Source organism: Adelges cooleyi, unplaced genomic scaffold (genome assembly GCF_023614345.1).
Source record: "Adelges cooleyi isolate 19-005CV unplaced genomic scaffold, UGA_ACOO_1.1 ACOO_flye_CR_arks_rails_tigmint_CR_PRNA_784, whole genome shotgun sequence".
In the NCBI taxonomy this organism is placed as follows: domain Eukaryota; kingdom Metazoa; phylum Arthropoda; class Insecta; order Hemiptera; family Adelgidae; genus Adelges; species Adelges cooleyi.
In genome coordinates, this window is record NW_026096496.1 from 686,771 (window position 1) to 695,931 (window position 9,161).

A 9,161-nucleotide genomic window follows, 5' to 3' on the forward strand; every position below is an offset into this window, starting at 1 on the left:
GGATTATAGATCCCATACATGACATGTTTAGTGTCTGTTTCCATTTTTGTTCTTTCCCAATCTGCTTGTACTGATCGTTTAATATGAGGTGGAGCTATATCGGCTAGTATATACAGCTTTTCGATTGGTGTGTTTTTTAAGCATCCCGTAATTATTCTACACGTTTCGTTAAGGGCAGTATCCAGTTTTTTTGCATGGGCTGAGCGACACCATACTGCACTCGCGGAGAAACATAGAGATAGCGCTGTTGTTCTTACTGCATGTGGTTCAGCGCCCCATGCTGATCCTACGAGCTTTCTTAATAGCCCGTTCCTGCATTTACTTTGAGCTTTGTTTTTTCGCAATGTTCTCTAAACGTAAGTGATCTATCTAAAGTTACACCCAGATATTTTGGATTTTCGTTATTTTGGAGTTCGATACCGTCCCACTGTATATCGACGGTGTTTTGTAGAAAGGGCGTAACCCACATTTTCAAAATTGTTCACGGGAGAGTAAAAACATTGCAGAAAATACAGTTTTAATCAAAGTGTTCTCAAAATTACATTTTTGGAAAATAGAAATATTAAGAAAATAATTTTTATATTAATAAAGTTAATATAAACATAGAGTATCATTGTAACTGTCACTTAAACAAAGGTATACGTGGTTTACGCACTTATTGCGTTTTTAATTTACAAGCGCCTTTTTTATTTCAGTGATCGTTTGTGGCTTACGCCCTTCTTGTGATTTTAATTTCCCGGCGCCTTTTTGATTTTAGAATTTTTTTGTGATTTAAGCCCTTCTTGTATTTTATATTTCCAATCGCCCTTTTTATTTAAGTAGGTAGATTTTTTTAAAATTTAATTTGGTTTCATAAGTAAATTTTTGGTATTGTATAAACCTGTTATGAAGAGTAATTAGATAATTTAAATAATTGAAAACTATGATTGATTATACTCAGACTTATAAAACTTTTATTATAAGAGATCAACATCAATAAAATATAAAATGAATAGGTAAATAAAAAATCTTTCACTGGATAATAAATTATTAGTAATGTATACATAACATTAATGGTGTGTAGAAACTCTCCTTTTGAGTTAAATATAATTACTTGATAATTAAAATATAACAATATTATATTTAAATAAAAGTCTATAAACAATGTTGCTTCATTAAAAAAAGTTCATCATCAATAAGTAAACAAAAAAATCTATTAACAGAAATAAATATTTAAAATTGAATAAAATATAGATTCAATGTTGTCATTACACAAAAAAAAATGGAAATCATAAGTTATCATTTAAAATATAAGCTTTTTCATAAAATAAATTGCATAGAACGTACCTAATATAATAAGAATATTAATGTAACAATTAAATTTTTTTTTAAATAGGTAATATAATAAATACTTGTATAGTAATAACTGAGATCATGTTTTACTAGTGTTGTTAATTGTTATTATATCATCCTCATCAGTTTCAGGTAACTGATCAACTGTTGTACTTTTAAAAGGAAGACTTAAATATTCTTCATGGTAAATTTCTGGAATAGTTTTTTTTTCACATAATTTTCTAAAGTCTTTGTACTTGGGTGCTGAAATGGGAAGTTTTGATGTATATAGTTGTTTAAGTTTTAAAATATTAATTAATACTGAAGTTGAAGATCTCAATATATTCTGATTATTAATGTTCACAGTTAGAAGCTCTAAATCATTGTCTTCATTAAGTTTAAATGTATAAGCTATTTTAAAAACATCTAAGTCTTGTTTAGAAAACTCAACTCTTCTTATTGACTTGAACCTAACATTTTCATTTTTGGCATCTTTCAATTTTAGTTTCTTAAACATTGCACTTGATATAGGACTCCAGTCCAAAAAATCAGAGTGTTTAAAAATTATAGTGTTATAAGGACCTGCATTTATTCTGGAATTTCTTATAATAGTAGACCATTCAGATGGAGCCCAGATAGTTTTTTTTTTAATATTTTTGTCTATGCATGCATGCACAGAATCCACTGGCATGTATGTATGACCAGGTAATAAATAATTGATGGTTAAACACTATATATTTGTTGAACTGGAAAGAAAATAATGCAACATTGACAACATGAAATGATTTTTATTTTGATTAGGGCAACTATCACAATAAAGAGCAATTTCTTGGATCAGACCTTTATCATCAATACTTTTTAAATAATCATATAAAATAGAACAAATTTCATTAGCCCCTCGCTTACCGTCAACTCCGACCATAAATAACAGTGACCAGCTTTGGTTTTACTTTCATAAATGCTTAAATTATAGTAAGCTAGTTTCCTCGAGTAAAATAATAACATGCTGTTACCCCATGGTGTATTTAGCACCCTTTGCAAACCAAAAGAACAAAGAAATCCATTTTGGCCACTTCTTTCCTGGTCTCTCATAAACATTTTATTTGTATACTCCTTTTCTTCTATATGCAATTGATAATTTTTTTTATCATCTTCACTTTTATTTTGAATGCTATTCTTAAATGACTCACAGAATGTACACTTGTCCTTTTTTGGAACATGAATACCAATATTGTATTCTGTGTTCCACCTCTTTATAAAAACACCACTAGTAACAGGTAAAACATTATGCAATTTACAATCTTCTTTATAAACCCTGTATACATTTTCTAAACTTTGGAAATCATTTGTTATGTATTTTTTATTGCTTGAACTTCTACAGTAATGTGATGGAACGGCTGGCAACTTTTCTATAAATTTATCAACGTATTCCATTTGGTTATGAGGAGTTTTGTTTTTTGACGGTTGTCTACCTCTATTATCAGATTTAGCAGAAAGTAAGTCAGACTTGTTATCCCGAGTGTACCTAAGTAGCTTTTCAGATATATTCAATGTGTTCAGTATAAATTGTCTACAAACTTTTACTCGCACATTGTCAATAACAATAGAGTAACTATAAGCGCATGAACGATTATTGACATGGGAGATATAATTCCTTTTGACATCTTGCATACTCATACAACATAGTAGATAATCTCTTTTTCTATTGTGATCCAATTCATTCCAATATCTATTAAAAATTACCGACCTTTCCTCCTCAGTTATGATGGAACACTTATTTAAACATTTTTTATTTAAACGAGGATATGGTTTCATTTCCTTTTGTGCAACTAACTCAAAAGTGTTATCTTGCTTTATTTTCTTATAACACTTCCCTTTCTCTCGGTTTAATTTATTAACAACACGATCATCTTTCTTTCTCTTTTTTTTCCCAAAAACTTCCACTTCCAGACTTTGTTCATTATCATTAAATAAAACGTTTTCATTTAGTGTGGTATTAGTTATAATATTAATATTGTCATAATTAACTATATTAGAATCAGTGTTATTATTATTAGTAGGAGAAGCTGGCAAAACAATTTCTACTTCCACCAATTCTTCATTGTCAGGAGTTTAAACATTATATTCATTAGATAACATAATATTATTAAAATCATTATTATTATTATTTTCTAAACTAGATTCAAAAGAAACTGGCACATCAATATAGTTCAAAGTATCAGTCAAATTATTATTAGTAATAAAATTAATATTATCATCATTATAATTTACAATATTATTGTCGTCAAGCATAACAAACTGATCAATGTTTTCAATATCTAAAATAATATCAAAAACGTCATTATTTTCATTTACAACTACACTGTTATTGTTAGAAGCATTTACTTTTATAATATTAATTTAATCACTACTAATTGTACTTGCAATTGTTTGTGAGAGGATTCTTCTACTCCTTAAATTACTCATTTTCTTTTATTATTATTAAATAAAACTAATGACTAAATATTTACGGACAGACGTTGTAATTGAGACCATTAAGGAAAAATAAACAATAAGAACGATCAACGCGGGAGTAGATACCATTATTATTATTTTACCGCGAAAATTGCTAACCACAAACTTTCTCACATAGTTTATATATTATGATGAACTGACGTTTAGATCTTATTAACCTCAACACATTATTATGTTGATAAAAATAATATTACCACGTTTATTGTGTAAAATATGCCGAACATACATTTGGTACAAAATGTATAGTGTTAAATATGTGGCATACGCCCTTTCTACGTTTTAAAAATTAAAATTGTTTTTGTGAAATGGTCGTCTGTGTGTACTATAATTGTAATAGTGAAATACTGAGTCTATGTTCATGAACGCCCTTTTTACAGATTATGCTCCTAATTTTTCTGAAAATTTTGATACCAAAAAGTCGATTTTAGTTTTTTGGTGGGTTACGCCCTTTCTACAAAACACCGTCGATATGTAGTTTTCGCTTGGCTTCCCTATTTTTCAGATGGAAAGCACATACTTCGGTTTTTATCGGGTTTGGTCGCAGGTAGTTATTTCTGTAATATTCTCCTAGTTTACTAAGACTGTCTGAGAGTTTAGATTCTACCTTCTCGAAGCTCATCTTGTACTGCGATGGCTGAGTCATCAGCATAGATAAAATGTTTTATATTGTGCTCGTTCGATATTGGCTGGTGGTTGGTATAAATATTGAATAGTGTAGGAGCTAGGACACTGCCTTGTGGTAATCAATTTTTCGAGGTCCTTCATCGACTGGATTTTTCATGAAGTGTTACAAAAAATCGCCGGTTGCTGAGTAGTGTTTCTATGATTTTTACAAATTAATAGTCTTTCGCCATCTTATACAGTTTTAAGAGCATTACGTTATGATTTACCATATCGTAAGCTGCGGATAGATCGACAAAAGCCACCCCTGTTATTTTATTTGTATCGAGGCCGTTTTCGATGAATTGTGTTAAATTTAAGATCTGACCAGTACATGACTTCCCGGGTCTAAAACCTGCTTGTTCACTTATTAGTTGGTTTTCCACTTGATGTGTAAGGCGATTGAGTAGCATTCTCTCGTACAATTTATATGTGTGACATAGCAGGGATACTGGCCGATCATTTTTTGGACAGGACGCCTCTTTCCCAGGTTTTAATAGAGCAACTATCTTGGCTTTTCTCCAAATTTTTGGTATTCTTTGTGTGTCATTTATATGATTGTATAGATCTGTCATCCATATTTTTGCTTTAGGTCCGAAATTTCGTAATTGTTCTGTACATATATCGTCCAGTCCAGCTGCTTTATGGTCTTTCATAGCGGCAATTGCGTTGTCAAGGTCTTTCACACCGAAAGGTTTGCTTATATCGTCGTTTTCTCCAGTCGCATCTCGCATTAGTTTCCTCTTTGGTATTTTGGGTTTCATACGCGGGGTTTTCCCGTTTAATAATATTTGGGTTGCTACTTGATCTGGAGTAACCTTTGTCTTTGCTGGTTTATTTATGGGGTCGTTGTCAAGACTTCTGATCATTACCCAATTCTGGCTATGGCAATTGAAATCCCCAATCATTATTTTTGTTTTGTGGTTATTAAAGTTCTTTGGCTGATTAAGTACAAAGGTAGAATTTGGGGGTTTATACACAGAAGTTACTGTGTATTTGCCTAGATCTACCGTTAGTACTTCTATATCATTGGTTTCTGTTCTTTCCGAAGATGTCACTTGTATGTTGGGTTTGACGAAAATTGCACTGCCATACTTTTTGTGGGGTCTTAATGCAGCTAGTTTCATACCATTTATCCTTGGCGTCTTCATATCTTTATCTCTGTGTGTTTCCTGGAGGCAGATCACATCACAGGAATGGGCCCTGCATAGATCTGCCAATATCTCTTCTTTGTTGGGTGAAATACCTTCAATGTTGATAGACATTATCGTCAAGGCTGGCCCTGAAAGATACACATGATTTGAACACTTATAAATAGTTCAAAGGACATTTACATATGTCAATCATGCATAATTATTTAATACCACTTACCTGTATGATGTATTATAAGAAAAAAAAAAACATTTTCAAGAAAGACGTCTACAATACCACAATACAAAAGTTTAAATACACGATATGTGATAACATAAAAAAACGCGCGAACAAAACCTTGTTATAAAATAATGTGTTGAGATATTGATACGATTTTTTTTTCCTCTTACAAATAATATGTAGCACAGTCTTGCCACAAAACAAAATCGAAAATACCTCTAAGTGTCTTAGCATAATAAATTCGTAAACATGATGTATCTTAAAAGATACTCTGCCAAGTTGAGGGTTAACAAAATAAAAATTATAGTTATTTACTTAATTTAAGGTTTTTCATTTTTACAATATAGGCTATTAAAAAAAAAATTAATTATTTATTGCAATTTACATTCTTTCGGAAGAGTTAATAAAAGCTTCAGATTCAGTCTCTATTTTATTAAAACCTGTATCGTTTCTAAGAGATTTTAGGTCACATTCAGCCGATTTCAATAAATCTGCTGCAGTTAATAAGTCAATATCTATTTCTTGAAATGCCCCATTAAGTGGACCGAGAACATCAAAAAATGCTTTTAAGTAATGGGCAGTTAGGACGAATCTTAAAGATACAAAATATTTTATAAAACCACTAGCTGTTGATGCAGCCTTTGCATCTCCTGGACCTTCGGTGCCAATTCATCTTCTAGGGTTTGTAAAATAGCTTCGAATCCATAAAAGCAAGTAGTTAAGGCTTTTGAATGAGACATCCATCTAGCCGTTGCCACTCGTTTCATAGACCAACGTTGTTTTCCCGGATACAATTTGTTTTCTTTAGTCTTAAGTATTGAAACTCGCTTTTTGCTTATCCATAGAAATGCGTATAAGGATTCAAGATTACCGAATAAGTCTAATGAATCTTTTTATTTTGATACCGCAGCAGTGACTACTAAATTTAAACGGTGAGCATGGCACCAAACAAATAACGCATGTTTATTTTCTTCTTTAAGGAGACCCTTGTACTCCCCAGACATATTTCCTGCTCCATCATAAGATTGACCGATCAGAGTGGACTTTCAATCTAACCCTTTTTCATTCATTACTTTTTCAAAAATTATGTATAGAGCTTTTCCAGTTGGGCTTGCTGACTCTTTGAGGGCAAGTAGGCGTTCAGAAATGGTGCCATTATTATTAGCATAGCGTATTATTTTCTAGATATTTTGCAAATATCTAGAAAAAATAGCGTCTATAGTAGTTTTATGTCTTGTTGTAGATTGTGATGGATCATTGTTCATATGTAAACCGAATTTATCATAGAGAAACTGTTTTAATATTTCAGATTCTTGTTTTTGAAAATTAATATTAAAAGCTCCCCGCATGGGGTACCTTAATTGGTAACGGGTGTGACGAACCCGCAGACCTCAGTCTTTAGCGTAGGGAAAATGGCGCTCCCATCGCCCAATACACTACGAAGTGTATTGCAACAGCCCCACGCTGACTTTAATTAGTTGGTGTGGAATGGTCCTCCATTTTTGGGGGTTAGCGTCGGGCTTACAACCCGACCTCGTAAAAAGCACTCGGTTAAGAAACCATCAAAAAAGCATCGGAATAGGATTGAGAATGGCAAACAACTGGAATCGGAAAATGGGCTACGTATAGGAACATGGAACGTTAGAACACTAAACAAACCTGGAGCTTTGCAATATGTACTCGATGCTTATAATAACTATACAATTGACATATTAGCAATACAAGAGATAAGGTGGCCAAATAGTGAAAACCTAAAAAAAGGTAATACAACACTATTCTACAGTGGCACCACTAATGGAAAACATTATAATGGAGTAGGTTTTATGATACACGACAAGTTACTACCAAATGTGAAGACTTTCTCAGCATTTAATGATAGAATTTGCTATATCCGCATAGCGGGAAAGATACTTGACGTAATTATTATAAACTGCTATGCTCCAACTGAAGAAAAAGATGAAGACATAAGAGACAAATTCACACATATAGTTTTCATTAACGCGTTACATTTTTTCTTGGCTAGGTCTCCTCGCCAACCCGCGATAAGGAACTTCGTTTCAAAAAATACATTCATTGACTGTAAACTTCAATTACTCTCCTTTATTTTTCTCATAAAACCAAGTGACAATCGATTTAATTATGTTTATACTCTTCAACATAAGATTGTTGCGGGGTGGTAACCACGCGCACAAAAACAAAAATTGGTAGTCGCGGGCGATAGTCACACGAATACAGAAATAAAAAAAAACAAAAAAAAAAGAACAACAGTAAACTCGTTGTTGGTGTATGAAAGTGAAGTGTTTATTGAGTGACACGAGAACAGCAGAATGTTGTGTATAGTTGGATGCTTGTGATTATTAAGTCAAAGCCCAAAGGACAGTAAATGACAGAGAAAAAACAAAGAGAAACAATTATAATAATAGCTCTATGTCGGTAGAGAAAAGTACGTTTGACGACAACAGCGGTTCGTTGTAGTCGCATTGGCATACGGGGAACAAGAGAAGGACGGTTGGAAGAATACGGCTTGATGGCGGTTGACCACAGATCGTTTCCCGACATGAACTTTTGTAATTATATTAAATTATAAATGCAAAAACTTGGTAAGGTAATAATTGATTTTATTGATTGGTAATGTAGGTTGCTTCCTATAGAATAATAATAATAATGATGACGATGATGAGATGGAAATGTAGGATGTAAGTATGGAGCGGGGATGCAATCACGATCGGACCGGCGTCTAGATCGTGATTAAAAAATAGATTAGCTTAAGGCTAAGGAGCTGGGGATAATATTACCTATACTCTATTGCTGGCTAGGGCGACACAGTGTGCGGCAGAGGGCTTACATACCCTATACGGTGTGGCTAGTGGGGAGATGGACGGCAGGCGGTGAACTTTCCAACGACGGGGACGGGGCGACGGCGACGAGTTGGAACGGTGGGAGTTGGCAGCTAGACTCAATTGGTAGACGGTGCGGCTAGCGTGGAGATGGGCGGCAGGCAGTACAACGACGGTGAGATTGACGGCAACGGCGACAGCGGTTACAGCATCCCCTCTTTACCTCGACAATATTTATATCGCTTTAATACATTCTAAAAGAAAATTATTATCTGGTTTTCAAAGAAGAAGAAATAAATTTGGAGGTAAAAAATAAAAAAAAATAAATGGATTTGGATGTCGACAAGTTAATTTAACAAATACTTAACTACATAAATTAATATTTAAATGTATTTGTATTGTACACCTATACATATATATATATGATACCGGCAACGGTATGTTTTACGTCCCGCGTCGATGGGCGAA